This window comes from Parus major, chromosome 1A (genome assembly GCF_001522545.3).
Source record: "Parus major isolate Abel chromosome 1A, Parus_major1.1, whole genome shotgun sequence".
NCBI lineage: Eukaryota > Metazoa > Chordata > Aves > Passeriformes > Paridae > Parus > Parus major.
Genome location: NC_031773.1, coordinates 7,460,281 through 7,485,351, shown reverse-complemented (window position 1 = coordinate 7,485,351; position 25,071 = coordinate 7,460,281). Strand labels below are relative to the sequence as shown.

The following is a 25,071-nucleotide window of genomic DNA, read 5'->3' as shown; positions in this document are numbered from 1 at the left end:
CTCTGCCTATTCTTGTCTTCTGAAGTATCAGAAGTGTTCTGAGCAGAGGTTGTCAAAGAATCAGACTAGACAACAGAACTGCCATGTCAGGTACCAGAAGTCTTCTGAAAAAGTGGCAGAATATTGCTGTCCTGGATATACAGGAAATGGAATGGGGAACATGCACCAGTAGTAGATTAGAAACTGAAGGTAAAAAAAGAAAAATTTCACATTTTCTTTCTCCCAACCTTTTTCATTTACAAAATTTGTAATTCTGCTCTTTTTATATACACACATTTGCAAATGTAACTGAAATAAACTTATTAAAGGAACTGAAAACATATCACTACTGGTTTTTTAAAAGCTCATATTAGTCAAACCATCTGACTAGCTTGTGATACTACAGAGGTTTGTGTAAAGGGCAGAACAACTTTCTCCTGGAAGGGCCCAGGACATTTCATTTAATCTTCTGCCTCCCTCCCTGGGTCTCACTGACATATTTCAGTTTGTCTCCCTGTGTGGCCATACTGGGAGCATTCTCAAGCTAAACCCACAGGAAAGAAACAAGGAAGAACAGGAACCATGCAAGAGCCTGCCTGGACAGATTGAATAATGCTCCAAATTTGTTAAGATGTCTGAACTTCCCCAGTGTTATTGTTTCATCATTCCTTTGAAATCATAACTTAATACTTTTATTCTCTGTGAACTAGTACACTAAACACAGTTACTTAATGGTGAAGTATTAGAAAAACATTAATGTAAACATATAATAATAATAATGTAAATGTACTGACATGTGCTTATGATTATTGTTATAAATACCTTTTGGGAAAGCCGAATCAAATTTATAAAATTCGGCTTTAACCGTGGTCCAAAATTCAGGGTTCTGTTAAACACATTCGGCCTGAGTCTTTCTGAGTCTCCATGTGAAGAAAGTATAGGCTTTCAAAACAGACTGAGCCTGGCTGGAACACAACAGGATCAGAGACATACTTGTCCCACAAGGAAAAGCACTTCAAACACCAGGGTGCCAGTCTGTCAGCACTTATCACTCAGTGGGTTATTCTATCTTTCCAGCAGATTCCCCTTCCAAACTTATACTTCAACACACTCCTGACCTTGCTGCATGTGGCCCCTTCAGCAGAGTTCAAGTCTGCCCCATGTAAGACAGGGAAAGTTTATTCACCACTTCTCATTATCATCTTCACTGTAAGCCAAAATTATTTACTCTTCTGCTTAGGGGGCATTCATGGAGAAGGAAGAGATGAAGAAAAGTCTAACCAAGAAAATGTTATGCTGCAAAGAAAATGAGCAAAAATCTTCCCTTTCAGAAGTAAATGTCTGCTTCTGCTCTTGTTTGGTGAGCAACTTTCCATCCAAAAATGGGATGGAAACTGAGGTGGCCAGACCATTTTGTGCTCCAGCTAATACAGTGTTTCAGATCAAGAAAAACAGGCAAGGCTGCATCACTCTGGCCTGCCTCCTATGGACTTTTTTTTTTTTTTCTTTTTTCCTCTTTGAAACATTCCATTTGCTGTTCAAGCCAAGACAAGAAAAGAAACATTTTTAACCTTAAGGGTCTGACATAAGCCTACAAAATTAAATAGCCAGGACTAAAGTGAGGCAGGTTTTACAGTTCTTAAGAGTCCATCCTTTGTTCCTTCCTTAACAGTACATTATAGCCAGAGAAAACTTTCCAAGCTGAAAGCAAACAGGCAAGAGCAGATTCAACTGCTTTTATTTGAACTGAAATCTATGCGGGTCAGGACCACATGGTACTAAATATTCTACAAATAAAGAGCAAGTATCGATACATTCCCTCATGAGCTTACACCTAGGAAGATAAAACAAACAGAAGATAGGTGGAGGAAAAGTCTGTGTAATTACAGGAATATGGTACAGTCACCCCTAGAGCTGCTCAGACTTGAGCTTCCAGACCCCAAGTCTAAGTTTGGAGCAATAAATAAAATGTGCCAGACACTATTTGCAGACTCTGAGACAAAGCAGCCTGACACAGCTTCTGTCTATACAGCTAAGCACTCATTCCCTTCAAAACCAAGTGGTCTCATCCGTATTGTCTCCTGGGAGCCCTCACATCCCCCCCAGCTCACAATTAGGCAGCTTGGAAATGTGCTCATTGACAAGAGCAAAAACCAGTCCAGTGAACACACTGACAAACACCACAGGCCAGTGCAGGCCAACACGGTCTTCTGGCCTTTTTTAACTTGCAAATACAGATGTGACTCATCTGTCTCCCCTGTGATCGGCCTCAGAGTCCCTGCACCCACAAGGGAAATGTGCCACTAGAGCCATCAGCCAGTGACAGAACCAGAAAAACATCCCATCAACTTTTGGCACTTAAAAAATACTGCCTTTCACACTGTAATTCCTGTGGAAAATACAGGACGTGGCAAAACCTTGCAAAATATTCCAACAGCATGAATACACATTGGAATCAGGCTAACACAGCCATCAGGTAGAAATCAAAAAAGGCAGGCAGTTCTAGGTTTTATCAGCATGTGGACAGATAAATTATAGGTGACCTCTCTGGAAATTTAACTCTGTTGTTTGGTTGTTTTGTTTTTTTTTTAAAAAGGGCAGTGCTAGGCTAAAATATCAGATGGGTTTTTATGATCACTGAAGCCATTTTCAGAAAAGCTTTGACAAAACTAGAAAGAAACAGCAGAGAGCTGATAGCCACTACAGTGCACACAAGTGTCCTAAGAAGTGCTGCTGGTTTTAGAGCAGAAGTTCACTGACTTCTTCACAGATGTTATCAGTTCTCCTCCCAGGAGATACCAACCTCAAAAGAGAGGGGATAAAAGCCCTGCAGACACGACTGTGACAGGGGGACACTGCTGATCTCCAGTGCTTGTCACAGCCCTCAGGCCACATGTCACCACCTCTTCCCCTTGCCAGAGGACCCATTCATGGAGTTCGTCTCAGCTGCAGTCAGCACTGGCTTATTTATTATAAACACCTGACATTCAGTGCTGCAGCGATTGCTGGAAATGGATCTGCAGGACTGAGGACAGAAGGCTTATGATTAAACGACAGTGAAAATACAAAATAACCTTTTAAGACGGCAGGGTTGCAGACAAAGAAAGGTATAAGTCCCTTGTTCTCTTCCACCACATGCTCAGAAGAAGGAATTAATAATTGATCATTTAAGAAACTAGCACAATTATTGCCAGCAGCTCTTGTCATATCCAGATGAGATGCCTATTTTTTTTAAAATTAATTCATGTGAAAGAAAAACTAAAACAAAAAAATAATCATCATGGATCTTGGAATATTTTATGTCAAAGAACAGCCCTTCTGCCAACCAGCTGTTGGGTTTTTTTAAACAGTTTTTGACAGTTGAGCTTCTGCAGTTTCTTTCCTTTTTCTACTACTCCAGAAGCCTTGGGGATGTTTCTCTTCTAATTTTGAGCCCACTTCATGAGCCGGGAATTCCTCCCCCAATGTGTGAGTGTGAATGATATGAATGGAGACTGCACAACTGCTTACCTCTTCTCTTGCTGCTTGCTATATGCCTAACTCTTCCTGAAAGCAATGGTAGAAACTTTTACAAGGGTTTATCTGGACCTGTGGAAACACACAGCCTTCCTACATATATAAAAACTTCTTCAGAACAGAATGACTTTGTTTAGCATGAAGAAACTGAAATCAGGAGCCACCACTTTGTCTGATACAGAATTAGGAGACTCACTCGCACAGTTCTTGGCACTTGCACCTCCAGGGATGTTTTAATAGAAAAGGACTTACACAAAATTATCTTTCAAATATAACTGGATCAACAGTTTGAAAATGCTCTCAATTTCTCTTGAAAAGCATCTCAGAATTGGTGCTACAGGTTGAATGCTTTGCTCTCTCAAGAAACATATCCTCAATGGCCATGGGCTTGTCCATTTCTACCTTCCAAACAGCCATCAGCAATCCCATCAAACAGATTGCAAGGAACTATTAATTCCCTCTAACCATGCAAGAGCAAATCTCTGCACCTTCACAACTCCAAGCTGAATGAAAATAGTCCTGCCTCATTTCTGAGGTATACTTTTGGTCTCTGACATACTTGCTAATTTCTTTCATCAGTTTCAGTTTATGCTCTTTATACACAGTAAACAGTCTAGTGAGGCTCTGAGTGCAGATGAATTTTAACACTGCAGGTGATAATAATACCTACTTTTGTTGTGTATTGCACTTGCATACCTCAAAAGCTGCATTTCTTAGTTGTTCTGCTTGATGGAATCCTACCTGGTGCAACATAAGCAGGTGGTGCTGTGCCACAGGAGAAGAAACTTCTGCAAGTGCCCAGGAAATTGCAGCTATTGCTGCAGCTGAAATTTGGTCTGATTGCTTCACTTCCAAATCTTTTGCTCACTTTTTTGCTGTTAAATCTTGGAAATCCTCCAAAATAAAAAATGATAAAATCCTGAACACCACAAAAGATGTGTTCTTCCACATACTTGTAGATCATCTTTGGCTCGCTTCCTGATTTTAGCAATTACAGCGTTCTCCAAGCTCCCTGCACACTGCCCATAGATACAAGGCTTTGTATGATCTGTCATTTAATTCAGAAAATTACAGCAACTTACGGCAGGAACCCTATGGTAGACAGTAGAGCAATTCAATACTAAAACACTGGTAGGTCTCTGTATGGTTTTCTTGATCGATGTTACACTGCTGATCTATTTTTATGTATTATTTACACTGGGACAGTGCCTAGAGGCTCCAGCCAGGGCAGGACCCCATAGTGCTGCACATACTATCAAGTAGGATACAAGGGCCTCTCCTCCTTGCCTGTAGTCTAAATCCATACTGAATGAGACCAGATGGAGGGAACAGTCAGAGGAAAAAGTGAGACAGAGAACAACAGCCACTTGGAAATATATACGCAGTGCACAGTTCCTGTCACTGCTGTCTGTTTTCTCTCTGTCCACAGTATTGTGGCTTTTTGCAACCTGCAGTGACCTATGGACACTCTCACACACAGACTCCTCGTGTCCAAGGCTCTGGGCACTTGTAAACATCTTTCACTGCCTGCTGAATTATGGCACAAAGTGGGTGATGTGAAATCACAGGTTTAAAGTGACCCACAGGAGGATTGTGACTTTGGGGTGTCAAGAGAGCCCAGAAGGCAGCTGATCTCAGTGCCATTCACATAATCTCAGTCTTTATTCCCTAACATTGCCTGCAGTGGGAACAGCCAAGAGTCCTTCTGGTGTGGAGAAACATGTCTTAATTCAAGCCCAGGCTGTCCAGGGAACCAGCACTGGGTGCACCTCCCACCTAACTCACTAAGTCTCACTTTGGTTGAACATGGGCTTTTAAGCTCATGGCCTTGTGACCCAAATGCATTTCTTAAATTAGGGAACACTTATTCCATCTCCTCATCAGAGTCACGACTGCTTTACACACAGATAAAATCCCCACTGTGTTTAGGTCCTCTGTGCAAACCCTAAATCTCCCTCTAAGTTTTCAGGACTGTTCAGCTCTGATTTCCAAAGCAATGGAGTTGGGTCTGCAAGGTCAAATAAAAACAATAAACATAAATTCTTGCAAACACTTCCGAATTGAGCATATTTTAAACATTCCCAAGTGTAAGTCTAGTCCAGTATCACACTGGAAATCCACAGACTCCCTGACACCAGGGCCCTGGCCCTGAAGTGTGACTGCTCACACACCCCTGTCTCTTCATCACCAGATGCGCCAGAGGACAAGGGCTGAACAGCAAAGGGATTCTCCCATTCCCTGCAGAGCCAGGCAAGTAGGGAAGTGACAAGCAGTTGTGAGGGAAGTCAGATTCCAGCTGTGTGAAGATGAGCTCTGGAGAGGCTGGAGGTGGGAGCTATCAAAACAAGAGAGACAAAGCCTGAAATCAGCCCTCTTCTTTCAAGAGTGCAAATCAAAAAGAGCGAACTACTCACAAAGTCACTGCAGGGTAATGAACATGATAGTCCAAGGAGGGAAAGGACTAACACCAAGTCACACCAACAACAGGATAAACTAATTAAGCTCCTCTTTCTTTGAAGTGAGAATTTGTGCTACTGCATGGCTCAGCAGAGACCTCAGGTCATCGTGATATTCCTCACGAATCTGTATTGCCTGTCCTTCCCTCAGATCCCCAGCATCCTACAACTGCTTTATGCAAGCACCTCCAGTGGTGCCCATATAAGCTCTCAAAATTTTTGTAACTCTTCTCTGAGTAACTTTAATTTTCCCACAATTTCTTTTCTTAAAATTCACAATGTCCATAACTGCATTTCCTCTGAGGATCAGTCCTTTTCAAGGAGACAGCAACCACCTAGAGCTGAAATGGCATTTCCAACTACTTAGGCAGGTGTATGAAAGCAAGAGCCATCAGAAACAGATTGCCAAAAGAGTTTAGCTCCCATTTAGTTATTAACATCTGGATTTTCAAGTGCAGTGTTAGGTAACATGGGACATGTAGGCTGTACAACATTTTTAGTAATACACAGCACAGAAGCACTTCTTGGGATGTTGCTAGTCTGTGCAAGGACTGCTTCAAGTAAACAGGAAAAATGGGAGCTCTATCATGTACTTAGATATTAATAAAAGACTTCCTGAATGTTTTACAAGATATAAAAAAGAACACAAATTCTTTGAGGTGGTTTCTGTAATTGTTTTAAAAGAACATTTCATCAAACGCAATCAATAAAGACATTTTTTCCCCCTTAAAATCAAGCTGAGTTGATTTTATTTGATACTTATATTCTTAACATTCCTCTTGCCTAATTTCAACCATCTAAAATTCAGGCACTGTCTTGGCTCCCTCCAGAGAGGGTGGAGGCAGGCACTGCTGAGTTAATTCATCCCCTGGCTCAGATACTGCATTGCCCCAGGAGCACCTCATCCTGTACAGAAAACAGAGGAAGATTAGGTGACCATCTAACACTTCAGACAAGTGTAATAAATCCCATCTTAATTAGGTTTTCCACTCACTGTACTTGCATTGTTACAGTATCTGAACATTCATACTTTCCAAACAAGTAATCCTCACGCTCTTTTTACGATAAATGGTAATTTTTACTCATTTACAGACATATAGAGCTGAGGCAGGTAGAGGCCAAGTTCTAGACCTGCAAAGGTATTTAGCAAGTTAATTAATTGTCTAAATTAGGTGTTTTTCAGTCAGCTGACAAATATTCAGTGATGTAGACAAAGCAGTGGCAGTTGGGTGCCCTGAGGAATTTGTTGGGATCTAAGCAGAATTGACTTGCCTTAAGGACATATGTCATGGAATTAACCCCAGGTCTCCTGAGCTGCTGTCCTAACCTTTGGAATGTCCTTAACATCAAGCAAATCCTCTGCTGTTTTTTGAATAAAACTTTTGAAGTATTTACAGTCATTTTGTCTTCTTTGTCAAACTCTAACATGCTATGCACACTCAAAGCCTTTTATTCTACCTCATAAATCAAATCTGACTCCAAGCCTCCCTTCTCACTATTACTGCTCTTCTCTAAGCTATCCTTAGATCTTAACTTAGCAGTAAGAGCACAGTGAGGCAAAAATTCCAGGATTTTTTAGATGTTACTGTGATACAACTAAACACAGGAACAGCAGCCCAGAGTTGGATCTTGCACTATAATCAGTGCAAACACCACATTCACTTCAGAGTTCTCCTCTGGTATGCAGCTTCTGAGTACTCTGCATCACAGCACAGTGCATTGACACCACGTCTCTTGCACTTAAAGAAGTAATTCACCAAGACCTTAAAATTTAAATACTTGGGGCATGTCCACATGAGAGTCCAGGCACAGTAAAATGTGAATTAGCAGCACACTGGCTGCTCTGCAATCACATCACACAGAAGTGTGTATTAGAAGGATGCAACTTACTTAATTTGGAAGCAACTTGCTTAATGTGAACAACAGCCTTATGGCAGACACCCTGTGACAGGCCCTGCAGAGTCACTGTGAGGAAGATACCACTCTGCACACTGTTATTCCAGTTGAACAGTAGCTGACTCCCACATGTAGACAAACTTTATCTGTCCAGAGCAGGCCTCAGCACTGGGTGATACGTGCTTTTTAGAATAATCTTGGGGAGAGCTGCTGAATGCTAAGCATGTACTCTGACTTGCCTGGAACTTGCACCTGGGCTGCAATATGGGTCACTTTATAAACCAGACTCTGTTCCTTTCATTTGAAAATATTATTTTTTTTTGGCAATTATCTCAATAAAGTGAAACAGAAAAGCCAGTTTCTGTAGGGTGTCAGCCCCATATTACTCAAGCAAATTACAAGATATAAACAGTATTTCTGGTACTAAACAAGTGCAGTTCTCTCCTTTTAGGATAGCTGCCTTGATTCCCAGTTAATCAAAACAATACTCTATCAACCTTGAATTATCAAAGTCTAACCATGTTCTGTTTCCAGAAACCATGAGCAGAGAGTATGGACTGCTTGTGGGAAACACAAGGTAAAGTACCATGCATCTTTCAAGAAAGATATTGAAATAATTATAAAAGATTTTTCAGACTTCTGATTATTAGAGGACTATTTGATATTAACCTGTATTAACTAGATCCCCAAAACCTTACACAGTTTACCCTTATATTGAATCCAGTAACTTGTTTGTGGACTAGCTCTTATTGCCCAAATAAGATTCAGTGTCTGAAGAAAACAAGATTCTGCAACATCCTTTGCACGGAACTGTCTTGTCCATCTTCTGAAACAGAAGAAGTTAAATCTCCTGCACCAATATGAGAAAGTTCTGCCCAATCACCCAGCTTCAGAACAAGGAAACATGTTCTGTGTGAGGGTTTCCAACCTGTCTTGCAAACCACCAGAGGAACAAATTACTTCAGAGTTTTACACACACCAGAGAATCCCACACAGAACTGTATCTCTGTAGGGGAATGAAGAGTAAGTGCTTGGGCAGCAAACACTGCCAAAAACTCAAATGCCTATTTTGGGACTTTCTCCCAGCCTAACAAAAAAAGCAGGAGGTGGAAATGACTGCTACACAAGAAAAGACACTCATGGGACTGAGGTCACACCTTCGACTTGAGATGTCCAAAAAGAGCTCTGAGCAGTTGCTGCAGCCTCCACAGCATAGCTGGGTTCTCCTTCTGACCAGACACACAGGCTAAGCCTGGGAAGATTTTCATAATATAATATAAGAGCAGCTTAGACTAGATCACATCGGTGAGATTTAGTACAAGTTGGAAAAAAGCCCCCGATCTTCCAGGAGAGAATACCAGAGACACCGACTGAGGATCCTGAATCCTGAGCACAAGGCCCACAGAGTCTTGGTGGCTCTTCAGAACAAACTGCTCATTGTCAATCACTAATTTCTCCATCTTCCATCAGCACCTTTCCAACTTTTCTAATTGCTTGTGCTCACGTCTCTTCTCCCATGTGGCTCAAACCAGAATGAAGAGAGTCAGCACAATTTAAACAGGGTCATGCTTTCCAAGCATCAAACCAGTATTTTGCTGAGAAAAGAATGAAAACAAATTGTACACAGCCTACTGCAAGGCCTTGTGAGATTCCCCCAGGGCCACCACAACAGGCCACTGTAATCTCTGCTGATGCTTGCACTGAAGATAACAATGCTGTTTGTTATCAAAGCCACTGTGTCCCAGTTATTCTGGCCTTACACACTACCTCTCTTATAAAGATGAGTGCAGCACTTCATAGATTGTCTAATACTTTATCTTGGACACGTCAAATCCCGCTTTCCATTGTGTCATGTTGAATTCCTGGACGGAAAATAAAACACAACAAATCCACACACATTCCAAAATGCTTTTCTCACATCACTTCAGTGGCATTTACCTTGTTTGTAGGGGAAAGAAGGAAGGAAAGCACAGAAAGGATGGAAAGTACTTTTTTTTTATTAACACCATTAACTAGAACAGATTTTATTACCCATAAATAATGGTAGTAACCTAGGATAAAAATAGAAATAAAGCCTGTCTTCACTAAGAAAATGACTATCCATATTTCATCACTGACCAACTGCAGAACAGCTGTGCCTGTGATATCAATGTTATCACAAAGGAATTTCTGCCATTGTCCTGAAAACCTGGCACAAGACCCAAAATCTGTCTGAATTCTCTCCCTTTAACAGTTTAACACCCTACATGTCAGACTGCTAGAGTGGAGTACCCCTGGGGAGGTGAGAGATTTTCATCATGTCAGGGCCATTTCTGGGAATTGAGAGGATACAGGAAAACTATGCCTGAAGCTTTGACACAAGCACAAGAGAGAGTTTAATTGTAGGAACAAGATGAAATTTCAGAGGGGAGTTTGGAAGCAGGCACAGATTGTCCTGTGACTTGAAACCACCTGGAGAACTGCTGCTGCTAAAAGGTAAGGATGGTCAGCTCCTGTTAAGAAAGACCAAGCCTTTGTGCCACAGGACATGCTGGCAGTAGCACAGACCCAGCACAATGGGAAAAAAAAGGATATACCACGCCTTGGCTTTTAAATGGAAGACAACAATTACATTCTGGTTTTTTTCTTTTTTCTCTTACTTTGAAAGCAGATGTTTGGGATTGAGACAAACTCCCTGCACTGTTTGCTGCACACACCTTCTGCTTTTCTGTCAGATGTTGAAAAACCAGAGAAATTGGCACTGGAGCTTTCAGTAGTGTATTGTGCCTCAGTACTCATTCTTCATCCTTACACATCAATGTACAACAGCAACAAATAGAGGAAAAAAACAAACCTTCCATCAGTCCATCACTTAGGGAGCCAAAGCACAGTAACTCATCCTTCACCAAGTAGGAAGGATTTGATTTTAAGTACCATTGAGGAGATAATCGTCTGTGTTATGAGTTTCATAATGGTGCTTGTGTTGCCATTTAGAAAAGTAATGAGCTGTAGCAAAGTCACAGGAAGCAAAGGAGACAGGAGCTTCAGTGTCCTGAGGACAACATAGCAATTTATCTCTACTTAGAAGTGTAAAACTCTTTAGAGAAATAAAACAAACAAACAAAAAAAAAAACCCAAAAAAAAGAACACCAACAATAAAACCCTAAAAACCAAATCACAGACATGTAATCCCTTTTTTTTTTTCAAGCTGAGGCAGCTTTATGAGATGAAATATATCTGCTTTTTGTAGATGTCACTGAAGGACTCTAAACACCAAATCATAACTCCAAAACAAACCTATACACTACAAACAGTATTACCCAGGACATTAATCTTAAAAAGATAGGTTGCACAGAGGAACACAGCTAAATGCACCTTCTTTTTTTTCTGGAAAGAGCACCTAAAAGACCCTTGGGCCTGAACAATGTTAGTAGCTTCCTTTTAGTGCAAATTCTCTCACTTTTTCCTCAGTTAGGTGGGGGTGACATTTCAAAAATTACATCAAGTCAGCTTTTCCTTAAAGCTTTGGGTTCAATTTGCAAAATAATAAATTGAGTCTTAAAATAAACACCTTGGATTTCATAAGGTCTGAGAAAAACCTCACTTCTGACAAGATTACAGATTGTATAAGGCATCAGATCAACTGCCCACAATGATTCAGGCTGTAGTTATGTAAAGCATCCTTGCCTATTAACATAGTTTTAGGAAAAAAATCAGATTAATAACAGAGATTTATGATATTAACTGACTCTTCAGTCAGCCAAGTTCAGCCTTAAAGACCAGGATAAAAGTGTCTTTTGCTGTTTCCAGGCTTTACATGTAGCCTGCCCTGCCCACAGCACCTATGCCACAAGGTGCACACACAGCAGAGCCGTGGCTGCTCAGTTCCTGTGGTGCTCAGAAACAGGCACTGCTCTGCCCACCTCACCTGCAGAGCTGGGCACATCTCCAGGTGTGCCCAAATCTCCCACAGACTGAAAGGAGAAGATCCTCTTCCCCCAGCAGCTCCAGGGATAGCACGCTCCTTCGGGAACAGGTAGGATTAGTGTCCTGATTAATTTGTGTTATGATTAATTCAGTGTTGTGACTCAGTACCAAATAGGAAATATCAACACTGATACCAAAACATTAATTGGGGCAGATCAGTAAAAGAAGTCTCATCCCTAGAAGATGGTACAGCAGCCATGCAAAGCCAATCTCTTTCTGTTGGGCCTGACAACAGAGCACTCACAAAGCTGTGGAACTGAGGTGGCTGAGAAAGCCACGCTCCTGAACACCAGCACCACTGCTCTGACCCACTCTTGGGGAACCCCCCTTCCAAGTCACCTCAGCACCTGAGCCCCTGACAGATGTGCTAGAGACTTCTGCTGCAATTCAGTTTTTATTTTAAATATTGGCAGAAGACTTGACCCCACTCATATCTGTCTGCTGTGAGAGCTCATCACTGAGGATCACAAATGAGTCCCGTGCAGGGGCTTGGAACTTGATGATCTTCAAGGTCCCTTCCAACCCAAACCATTTTATGACTCTACAATGTCTGACAGAGCCCTCCCAATGCTACTGAAACACAGCTAATAAATTAATAAAAGCTTGTCTGAATGAGAAAAGGCCCACTCCTTATAACTAATGACTATATGAACACAAGTGACAAATCTGTTCCTGTGTCTTCTCTGATTTCTTTTGAACAAAAATGGATCTTCAGAGATATATGATTGCTCTACTAGTAGAACATAATAGAGCAGCAGCTTTGAAGATCTATTTATGTTCTTAATAAAGGTTTTCAGGTACCCACTTAAAAAAAGGAAATAACACATGAAATTAAGTAAAGAATTTATTTCAAGGTAATTTATATGCAGGTGGAACCTTTTTTTCACAAGGTAAGAGAATGGATATGAGAAGGCTACATTCTCCAAAGCTACAGATTATGACAGTGCAGGGAGCTTTACAGTTAGAGCTGGTTCTTACTGTAAATCTTGGAGAAAAGGAACTACACTTCCAACAGCCTGTTACTACTTGTCATTGCCCTTTATTTTATTTCCCTCTCTCAAAGTGGAGCTCTCTGGGTACCCAAGGATGTTATGAGCATTTTTCCTTTATTACACTGTTCTAAAGCCTTTTAGCATAAGCCTTCATAAAACCTCACACATATGCATTATACAATTACAGGGAATAAGTTCCATATGAAAAATTCATCATATTTCTTCTTACTATTTTTTAGCAGAGATTCTGACATTAAGCATGAGAGCAACAGACATTGTTTTAATTCTTCATTGTGGAAGGGGAAAAAAATCAACTTTTTGCTTCTGGTTAAGAAAGAATTTTTTACATACTCCCTCTTTGCAGTCTCTCCCTTGCAAAACCAAAAAAGGATTTTAGACAGACAAAAAGTAACCACAATTATATGGAGTGTGTCATTGATAAATTCCAGGGGAATACAACAAGCTAGGTAGGCACATACCACTAGATCTAGCTATTCAAAATCCTAAAATTCTAGCCAAGATTAAGCTGGAGTATTTGACCACACCAGCCTTCAAGACTGCACTCAACTTTTAAAAGGCTCAATCCCAGTCTAGGTTTAAGACTTTAAGAAAGTAACTCTTTCAAGACAGCATTTTACACAGCAGCCTATCTTTAAACATGTGCTTAAGTCTCTTGAAGTCACTGAGTACAGACAGACTGAGAACAGGCCCAAGTCTTTCACTTTATGACAGCCTTAGTTTTGTATAATTTTAGTTAATCCTAGGCTTTCTGTTCCTAGTGCATTTAGGCATGAGTTATGCTGACACAAGATGAGATCAGACTTGGTGCTGCAGTGTCTTCAGGAATTTTGGAAGGGGATGTTCCAGGAAAATTGGTAACTTCTCTTCTGCCCATCCCCTCGGAGAAAAAAAAATAAGAAAGCAACAACAACCCAGCACGTCATTGGAGTATGTTTAGATGTTACAGAGGTTTTAGCCTCTCTTCTGCTCCATGACATCTGCTTCCTGCAAGTCTCCTGCTTCTCTGACCAACTAAATTGGAATCAGTTTAACTATGGTTATTTATTTTGCTTTTAAACTGACCACATTATAAGAAAAAGCTCACACAACTCATCTGTTTATAGCAGCACAGGAAGAAAAACATGCAAAGATGTACAAAAAAGGACAAGTGTTACTGAAAGCTGAGTAATACACACAGTGTGAAATTCATGCTGTGCACAAAATCCTCACGAGTTACAGGTCTCCATGCACATATAAACTCTAAAGCATGAATTTGTCTTTAGCCACATATGTTCTGAGCCGTTTAGGATTTGTCCTGAAAATTAAGCTTGAAATAAATATCTCTAATGTCCTGTGCTGGATCTGACCAGGGAAACTATTAGGGAAACTCTCAGGTACCAACAGAGCTCTGAACATTAATCACATTTTCCAGTTACGATGTGGGGAAGTGCAATGACTTAGTTAAGACCAGTATAATGTCCCAGGCTTAAACTACCACACCCATCAGACTGATAGTCAGTTGAGTCAATGATTCAACCCAGATGGGAATCCAGGTTCTTCTTGGCTTACTGTTATCTTTTCTGCCCATTAGGTTATGTGACTTCCATAAATTATTTTGCAGTTCCCGTTAAAAAAATATAAATCCACATGATGCTAAATGCTGCCTCCCAGCTGTAATGCAAAGTGGAATTTTGGATCACAGTGCTGTTTCCTGACTCATCCTGGATCCCCTCCATGTGACGTTGGATCTATCTAAGCTGGGGAGAGCAGAATAGAAGGGCTGTGCTTTTTTTTTCTTTTTACTTTTTCTCTTTTTTCTATCACCCACTGTCAGATAACACTTGCATGTTCTCACAGCATGGCTCTAGAACATGGAAAAAACCCAACAATATCAGAGAGGGGCCTTTCTGAATACACAAGGATAGAAAGGAGAAGATAAAAGGGCTAAAGATTTATACAGGGATTATTTAAATAATGACTCACTGCCATTGCTGAGTTTATAAAATATATTAAACTCAGACAGAAATGTTGGGGCAGGGGGAAACTGTGTTGAGAAGTGTGACAGAGGTGCAGCACTATAAAAAAGCTAAAAATAGCACACCCATGGAGCAAAATTTCCTTCACACATAAATACGGCCACTAGGCTTCACATGCACATGGCTTTACTGTGAGCTTCTCTGTTGCTTGTTTGCAGCTGGAGAAAATCCAGAAAGCAAAGAAAACAAACACACAGCATGTTCCCTGTGTGTATCTGATTTAATGACATTTAGCACACACCTTTGGCTCTTTGCAGGGGTTAAAAAGACAAAGGGCCAAATACAGCTCCGGCAATCCCGCAGGCTGCCTTGGCAGGAGAGCGCGGTGGGAAAGCCTGCTTAACCAGCCCCAAAGGATTCCCTCTCGGAGGAAACCTCAAAGCATACAGAGGTGGCTCAGTGGCCAATTCCAGCACCAGGGGTTTTAGCCAAAGAAATCCTGGCATGTGCTGGGAATTCATTGGGATTCCCAGCTGATGAATCAGCCTCTGGATCCACAGGTGACCGGCACATCTACATTACAGTGACACACAATGAAGCGGCACCTGAGATTACAGCTGCTGGATTTTTAACAGCAAAAAGAATGAGAGGAAAAACAAAACAGGGATTAAAAAAGAATCCAGAAAGACATCATTATTTTGGCCACCCTGAGCTAACAGCAGGCTCACAGGGTGACTCCAATGATTATGGCTTTCTGCCAGGTAAACTGTAAAGATCCTGACTGTGTGGGGACATTGGCTCCTCTGCTTGTTTTGTGACATGGAAGAGAGGCTGAGCACTTACATCCCTTCTGCTAGGATCAAAGCAAGGATAGGTGCTGTTGGGAGTGCTTCCTCCTTTCCCTTTGCTTTTAAATATCTTGCTCTTTACATGGTTAGCTTCTTAATTATCCTTACTTAATCTCTGAGTAATAAAGATGCAGTATCCTCAAACACTTTAAAGGGCTCTTTCCCAGTGAACAACATCTATTTCCATTTAACACTCTAGCTTAATTAAAACTGCCCCCCCCCCTCCAGCCTTGTTTCATTTAATTCAATTGCAAATCCCAGTAGAATGTCCAGGCTGCAGCACAATTTGCATAATGAACACAGTGGTATCTGCAGTGAAAACATCACCTCTCAGAAAACAAAAAGCAAAACAAAACAAAAACAAACCAAAAAAAAAAACCAAAAAAAAAAAAACCATTGGGAAGCAGGAGGAAGACCAGAGCAATTACAGTGCTTTGGAAGGTTGGTTGTGGCACGACCTGCAGTTGGGAAAGAAGCAGAGGCCAGTACTTAGGAGTGGGGTCAAAAAGAGCTATCAGTCTTCTGGGGATCTGACCATAGCTACTCCCCAAGATAAAGCTAAGGGCAGGAATACAACTTGAAATGATATCTTTCTCATATTGGTCCCCTTACTCAGTACTAATGAAAGGCACTTCTCCCTTCTTGGGATTACTGTCCTGAAAGCACCTACCAGCTTTTGTATTTTCAGACACAGCAGAGACTGGTGAAGCTGCTATTTCCATTTCTGGTTAAAGCACTCAATGGGCAGAGCCCACACACTGACTGTAGGAGACTGGGTTTCACAACACTTCTGCCTGGTCTAGAGCACAACTCTCAGTGCTACAGCACTGCACTTACTGGGAGCCTGCTCTGCTGCCCACACCCTGAGAATCCCTGCTGGATCGATCCAGTCGTAAGAGGGAAAGCAAATTTAGTTCCTGGATCTCAGGCTAGTCTGGATGTCCAAGCCAAAATAAAGTTCAACTAAAAGTGAAGCCAAGCTGCTCAGCCTGATCAAGGCGAAAATGGTTCAATTTATGAGACATCTCAGAGCAGGACTTGTCTTGGAAATTTTAAGAAAAAGAGGTGTGGCACCTGCTGAATTTGGATATCTCTGTTTGACAGCAGGTTTACAATTATGGATTAAAATACTCCAATTCCTCTTTAGAAAACTATTTAGACATCCAACTTTCACAGAAGACTTTGGCTCTTGCACTTTGCAGGAGATGATGTGGTTTTTCTGGACCAAGACCATAATAACCTAAGTAAACTAATTAAAAGGCAAAGATGAAAAATCACATCAATTATACTAATGAAGACTTGAAAAGCAGTATAGAGGTGGCGTGCCAATTAGCATTAAACATCTCCAAATGGTAAACAGGGAAATCAAGTCTCTTTTCTTGTCCCCCAGATTTGCAAGTAAAAGAGAGAAAGTGACATGCTACAATTCTTCAAGTTCTTGCCTGCACTTTCTGGCCTCTGTCAGAGATACAGACAGTGTGAACTGCTGCTTTCTCAGTTTCTGGTCCCATTTATTTCTATTATTTTTGGACAAGTTGCCCCAATTCAAATCAAAGCGAAGCTCTGTTTGAGGAAACATAGGTGGCTGCTTTGTGCTCCTGCAGCACAGTCACCGATTACCTAACGCGCTCAGGAATGTTTCCCTTCTACAAGCAACAACTTTCATTTTGCAATATTCGCTGCAAAACAAGAAGCTTTCCACCCTGGGAGTTCCTTCCCAGAGTGAAGTGTTAGTGGTCCCTGTGAGCAGGCGAATGATCTCCTTTCAGCGAGCACCCCGGCCAGCCAGGTGCTCTGCGCTCCCAAGGGATGGACGCGCTCAGGAGCCGCGCTCACGACGATGCTGCAGGACCGTGTAGAAAGGAAGGAATTCTGCCACCGCTTCAGCAAGGAACAGTTCTGCTGAGGAGCAGGGCTGATCGTGCCCTGCTGCCTTCCCAGAGCCCGGAGCCACCTCTGCGGAGCAGGAGCAGGGGTGCGGGGCTGAGGGCACGAACTCCTCTCCCGTATCACAGCCTCTACCCCCGCTCCCCAAAACTAACTCCTTCTCTCCCTTCAGCCCCAAGCCCACCCCTGGCAGAGCCTAGCCCTTTCCTAAGCCAGCCCCATCTCCCCGCTGACAGCGAGGCAGGTGGCCCGGGGGCCGCCAGGTGCCGGCACCGCTCCGCTCCTGCCGGCGCCCGGGGCAGGGGCGAGCGGGGGCTCCGGGTCAGGCAGAGGGGACCCCGCTTCCCTTCCCACCCCGCCCTCCACCCCTCATCCGCGGCGGAAAGTGCCCCGGCTGCCGCGGAGCCGCGGGGCCGGCCGGTACCTGCCGGGGCCGGAGAGCGGCCGGAGCGCAGCGGGGCCGGGCCCGGGCCCGGGCTGTCGGAGGCGTTCCGAGAGCGGCGGCTCCTCCCCGGCGGCGGCAGAGGGTCTCGCTCCTTCTGCGCCGAGTGTCAGACTTTCCCTCGGCCGCCCTCCCTCCATCCCGCCACCCCTTTCCACTCCCTCGCACGCACATGCACACCCCTCCAGCAAATGGGCTGCCGCCGGAGAGTGCGCCTGTGTGTCCGGGTGTCTGTCAGCCGGCCAGCACACACCCCCTGCTCCGCCGCCGCTCCCGGACCGGCCCGGCAAGGGTCGGGACACCGAGCGCGGCGCCCGTGTGCCCACCCGGGGACCCTGAGCCCGTGTGCCCTCCCTGGGCTCCGGGCACTGCCGGGTCACACACCTGCGAGCTCGCAGCGGAGCATCCCGACCTGTGCGGGATCGCCGTGCGCGGCTGCTGCTCCTCGCCCGCATGGCTAAAGCAGCCTCAGGTCCGCTCTCGCTGTTCCTCTGGGACGGAACTGCGGGACGCTGGCTTGCAGACTGACTGAGTAAAGAAAGCCAGCTCGCCACACTCACCGATAAGTGGCCCGGAGCTCAGGGCTGGTGCGCGTTTAAGAGTTCGCCTGTGTGCAGAACTGTAGCTGCCAGGGACGCAGCTGCCTTAGCATTTATTTGTTTTGCCCCCGGAATGTGCTACATTGGTGGTTCTCCGGCTTTTACATGATGCAGACCGCTTCCTAAGAGAGAATTTCTCTCCTGGACCAGCCCACTCCCACACCAAACCATTCTCTCCAACATATTTCCGTCTGTGGCTGCCCGAGGAAGAGCCTTCCTGCCCACAGGCTGAGAGCCATTGCACACACATGGCACAGACAGTATCAGACACTTCCAGAGACACACTGGGGCTCTTTCAAGAGCTGTGTTTCCCTCAGTGAAGGGCTCAGATTGAAAGTCTTCAGCTGGCAGCTCAGTACTGGAACAGACCCCGATTGTTGCTCCCGTGAAATAACAGCAGAACCAAAGAAGTCCAGAGAAATATATTGGAGTTTCCACCATGTAACTCACCTCAGCAGAACTCCATCCTCACCTACCATTCACACGGAACTCAGATGGGTGGTCTGGGTGTACAGGACAGGAGCTAAACAAGAGGAGTTTTTTAGGTTCACCAAAAGTCAACTTTACACATTTTTTACCTACATTTTTTAAACAGTTTGTTACTACAGTACCAAACTGACATTGTTTTTATAAATTCTACACATTCAAATACAGACTGTACTTATCTACATGTGTTTTATATTCCCAAAAGAAAAAGGGAAGAATCTGGAGGTAGGTTGACTGTTGACTTCTCCTGTTTAAGGCCTTCAAAAAAAAAAGAAAGGAAAACTTATACTGAATTTCCACATTTCTATCATTATCACTGGTAAAACTTTCCATTGCTTTAATCCCCACATGGCACTGCTTAATACAAATATAATTGTGATGGGTATGATGTAGATTTGAACCCAGTTTGTGTTTTGAATTTCTGCAGAATAATTCGTACACTTTACCTCATTCCCACTCACTGAAGATCACAGGCTCTTTGCTGATAACCCCCTTCTGCAACTGAAGAAGCTCAACAAATAGAAAATGAGGAGCAGGGTGGTGGAAGAAAAATCTTTGTGAGTATTTTGTTTTTATTCAAGCATTTATCAGAACTACGGAATAAGGGTTTGAGGTACTCTGAGATCATGAATCCTGATAAAAAGAAAATGTGCTGCAAAGTTCTGTTTGTTTCATGTTCTGAAGATGCTTCAGACTCCTGTGAAAAAGAAATGAGCATGAATGTCTCCTTTTTCTCATCTGTGGAACAGGTCTTCAGACTCTGTGAAATGTAGGGGGGGGGAATAAATGTTTTTTAGCAGCTTGGTGGTGGGGGGGAATAAATAGGAGAAGATTTATCTTTCAAGAGTTATAAAAACGAATTTGTGAGAAGATCTTCATGGAGTGGGGGAAAGCAGGAAAAAATCCGCCCTCTTGTGGCTGCTGGCTAAAGGAAAGCTGATAAAGTAACATTTCTCTGCAGACAGCAGGGAACCAAGGCGCTTTTGTGTGCCTCGCTAGGAAGGCGCTCAGAGAAGGTTACACGAGGTCATGCCATGGACACAGGCTGAGCAGATTCGCCATCTGCACAGTATCATTGTGAATGATCACTCCATGCATTCCCTGGCATTGTGTTTTAAACCACTGTTCAGAAATTCCCAGAGCAGATAAGTACAGATTTACTGGGAGACTCAGAAGGAATTTTACCTTTCTCAGCATCATGCCACCTTTTTGAGTGAGCTTTTTTGTCAGGACTGTATTTCCACTTAACAAGGTGTTGGAAATACCCACCGAAAAAGAAAATTCTGCCAAATTTACAGAAATGGTCTAAAGTTTCCATAGGAAGAAAAAGATTCCCTCCCATGTTTTGAAGATGTTATGATTATGATGGTGAGGATGATGCCATTATTTTTCGTGCAGAAAAGACTCTGATTATTGTATGGAAGAAGTATTCAACAGGTCCTCTTAAACACGAATTTCAAAGGTGAGGGTGTTTTCTCTCTTATTTTGTTGGTTTGGTTTTTTTTCTTTAGTAGCTAATTTGGGGCTTCCCTAAGGCCAAATTCCACACCCAGTGCCCAGAACAACTGTTCAAATTTCCTGTAAAGTGGCTCATGAAAGAGCAGAAGTTGAACATCAGATACCTGAATTTTTGTTTTCTCATTGGGCAATAATACAAGCATGAATTAAATGATTAAGCAGATCTTTCATTACTAACTAAAACGAGGAAGAGAGGTCAGCAATTTTTGTTACTTGCCATTTGCTTAATTTTGTGCTTGGTCATTAATCTGAACAGTGTCCAGACACTGTAATGCCCAACTGGCATATTTCAGGCAAAACTATTTTCTTGTGAAATTAATTGTCATGGTAAAATAGACGGTCCTTTAGTAAAGACTGCAGGAGAAACACGAGACAGCAGCCTGCTGCCACACTGTAAGTGTTTATCTTTATGCTGAGCACTATTATTCCTTCTGTAAGCAGTGACAGAAATGCCTGCAGCATGATGCAATGCAATAGTGTTGCTTAAATCTCTTAAGGAGAGGGATTGTTTTCCAAATGTTGGGCTAAGTTGTGCCTAGTGAATCTCTTCAAGTTGAACTACTGTGCATTTGGTGACTCTGAGGGTCCTTCATGAGAAGGTCCCATAATTTGTGTCCAACTCTAAAAATTTTCAAAGGAACCTCCCACTCTTTACAAGCCCAAGAAATTTAAACTGCTTGTTCCCAGCCATCCATGCCTGCATTTGCTTCCAGCAAAAGAAGAAAATGTTAAGCATGATAAATAAAGACACTAAGGACCAGAACTGATTTACCTTCATCTACTGGATAGCTAGACGAGCAGTGAAGGATCCCAAAGTGGGGAAGCCTGTGGATGAAGGATGAGGAGGGAGCAATCAGCTGGGCACAGAAATCACTTCATCCAGTCAGCCTCAAGTGCCTGTTTGTGACTCAGTCACCAAATTTGCTTTCCTGGGAGGCTTGGGTCACTAAATTCCTACAGTTACTGTGCAAGCACACTGGTAGATCGAGTTCCACACTTGCAATAAAGTCAAATTCAAATCAAACACTGTCCAAGAGTCTGGATCAATATTCTCTGAGGACGTAAGTCGTATTTCCACTTCCAATAAAGGCACCTACACATACCAAAGAGTTTCTAGCAGGCAGGTGTTTTAAAGAGGATGAGTAAGAAAAAGGATGAGTAAGAAAAAGGATAGTACTCGTAAGGTAGTACTAGTAGTACTAGTACTAGAATTTCCACCTTGCAGTCCATCAGGAGATAAAGGCCCTTTTTCTGCACTCTTTCTGCACAGGAATGGCCAAAGTTTGTCCATTGCCCTGTGCTGATTCAGCTAGGCTGACCCTTGGGGGTCTCCAAAGAAAGACAAAGGATTCTGCTCTCTCCATCTCCCACCGATTTGGGCAGAGGAGAATCTGCTTTACTCTGGTGTTGGTAATCATAATACAACACCTGCATAGTAATGCACGCTGATTTCATGTCTCTGGAGAAAAAAACTGGAAAACACCCTGTCCTCCAGCAAGGCTGTGAGGTGGTATCAGTAATCCCAGGGTCCTGCCCACCTCTCCTGACTGCTGCAGAAATTAACCCTGTCCTGACCAGGATCTAGACAGGCACAATGCAGGTAGGATCTGGCCCAAATGTGGTGAGAAGAATAAAAATTTTGTCACCAGATCTGGGGTATTAATTCAGTGTCTTTAAAATAAGTAGTATGTTAAGAAAAAAGTTTGTTGCATTTCCACTTATGTCCAGAATAGAAAAGAAAATCAGTTTCTGAGACCCCAGAGTTCTGTATATTTTATGAGTCAGACTAGAAATTAATTTCCATGAAAAATTAACTGAAACTCATTTTCTTTCTTTGTATAAATTAAACTTCTATATTTCTACTTCCAATGAAATCAACCGTTGAACTAATTGGTTTAAGGCATTTTCCTGGTCTCCCTAAATGGCAATGACTGCTGTATTGATTTATGGGCTTCAGCACCAAGCAGGGGAGAATAAGAATAAAATCATCTCTGAGCTGTGTCCTGAGAACTTCACTTCCTCTCAGCGGTAGCTGTAGAAACAAGAATAAAAAAACCCTCATTTTAATAAAACATGAGTGCTATTACATGAAATGGTACCATGTATTTTCTTATCTCAGAACACAGGATATCTAGTTCTGTTTATCCTTAGCATGAACAAATCTTTGTGAATGCCTGAATGTCACATTTTTCCAGTGAAAATATGTACTTGTGGTTAACAGAAGACAAACATCCAAGCAGTGGCTCTATAGATAGAACTGTTCTTTCCTCTAAATGGCTCTAAAAGATAGCTTTGTCCAAAACACACCCTGTTTATTACTTATTCTTGCATATTTTTGTTTCCTACCAAATTTAGGGCAAACCTTACCTCTAAGTGATCACTTTTCAAGCAAAATAGTGTTAAATGGAACCACATGCCTTAGTGATTTACAGCATACATTATGTGGGCTCATGTTCACTGTCCTCAATAAATAACTATTTTCATTGTATTATAAGATCACCTCCCTTAAACTCTTAAATTTGTTATGGCCTCCTCAGTGAGAACAGATTGTTGACAGTAGCTTAAGACAGTATGTTACTGGCCAAGTCAATATGAAATTTATCTGGAAGATGGGAGTTTTCAGCACTGAAGGAAGGATGGAAATGCAGGTTTGTTTACGTGCTCCCTCTGTTCTGGGTTTGTATTCTGTTTAACTCCTTTCATGAAATATCTGCAACAGGTTTGAAGGAAAGGAGTCTTAACTTGAAGATCACCCCTTCTAATGTATGTAGGCCTATATTTATAGAAGTTGTGGATTTTGAGAGCTCTAGAAGAGAACTTCAAAGGTTTAAGTTTGAGTTTCTCTGTACAAGAAACCTAGCCTAGCCAAAAGAGGTTAGTGAAGCATCTAAATCCCAGTGAATGGAAGCCAAATCCCAAAAGCTTAGCAAAATCCCTGCATCATCGTATTTTGAGTATCTCAACCATCCACAGCAAGCTACATTTTGAATTAGAAAAGTATTTTGTGGTGAGCTGTTGGGAAAACACCAGTACTATTTTTTTTTCTCTTTTATTTTTAATTTATTTACAATTCAATAGAACTTTTTACAGGAGTACAACTTAATTCTTCCCACATGACCAGATGTAGATTTATAGTAGATGAGCCCATCACCCCATCACCGTGGTCCTGGTCCATTTGATGAACTGTTTCCTTCTTGCACACTACTCCCATTTGCATCACAACTGCATCCAGGTCTGATTGTCCTGCAGCATCTGAGGCCTGTAGAGTGCCACGTTCCTGCCACAGGAGACATCAGTCATTACCAATGCATGCACTGCACTAAATAAAGTGATGAATGTTGCACTGATTGGGTGTCTGCACAAGTAGCTCAGCTGACTGCTATGAGGACCCCAGACTCTGTAAAAAAAAAAGAATTCACTCAGATTTTCAAATAAGCCTATTGCATAAAGCCAAGGTTTCAAATTGTAGCTGCTCCTTATGCAGAGATTGGTGCCAGTCTCCCTCTGTGATGTACCCCATCATTTAAAAAAATAATAATACATTAGTATTTATAATAATATAATAATATTTTAAAAAATAATTAAAAATACTTCAGACAAGGAACACAACTTACTCCTTAGTGTTTTCCATATCTCTCCCTTGACTGCAGAGGGAGCCTCCATGTCTGCTTCTAAATGTCTAATGTTAAATGAGTGAAACCCACCCTGAAGTAGTACAGCTGAAGCCAACATAATTACATACAAAGTGTTTTCAGGATCAAGTCCAGAGGTTATTGAGGACTCTGTTATGAAAGGTGCTATTCATCTCAGCATTACAACCTGGAAACAGAGCTGCCACATGTTGGTGTTCCTTGTTGAACAAAATTACCATCAGAGACTGATGGAAAGTTATTTTATTCAAACTAAACTAACAGATTGTTAATTGATTTTGTATATTTCTACTTTCAGTATAAATCATTTATTAGCTTTATACTAAATTTTATTCAGTTTACATCAGCAACATTCCTAGATGTGGCTATGCCTGGCTGCCATTCAGTCTTCAGGGTTTAAAAAATACAAAAAAATAACAACAACAACAACAAAATCTAAAAAGTTTAGCATCATTGAAACCATGTGTATCTGTATAAAATGCTGTTATATTCAGTGGCTCTATCATCTAAGAAGACTGTAACTCAACCCAAAATGGGAAGGATCCCAGTGCATTCAAGAGCCAGCATTTGATACTTAAGTTTGGAGAGATAACTTTTGTCTTAGCAAACTGCAGACATGAACTACAGTGTGGAATATAGATTGGTTTGGTTTGCTGGATTTTGACATTATCTCTTTCAAATATTCTTCTTTCAGTAAATGAAGACTTTGGACATTGATTGCACTGAGAGCAGAACCAGAGGCCGTAGAAAAGAACAGCACTGCAGTTGCTGCATTCACAAAATGCTCTTGAAAACAGACATTTACACCAAGGGTATTTATGTGAAAAGGCTGCATCTTCCAAGTCAATGCAAAGCACCAG

General features: G+C 42.2%; 1 protein-coding gene across 2 annotated transcripts in view; it reads right to left on the bottom strand.

The window, feature by feature from the left end:
• SEMA3D (semaphorin 3D) overlaps window positions 1–18,457 on the bottom strand; it is a 134,957-nt gene extending 116,500 nt beyond the window's left edge. The window contains exon 1 of one of the 2 annotated variants that reach the window (XM_015627970.3): window positions 18,343–18,457. The gene's annotated coding sequence lies outside the window, so the exon portion shown is untranslated. Of the gene's footprint in view, window positions 1–17,940; window positions 18,103–18,342 lie in introns of those variants that run through there. The other variant, XM_015627969.2, reaches the window with a different exon arrangement.
• Window positions 18,458–25,071: the final 6,614 nt, after the last annotated feature.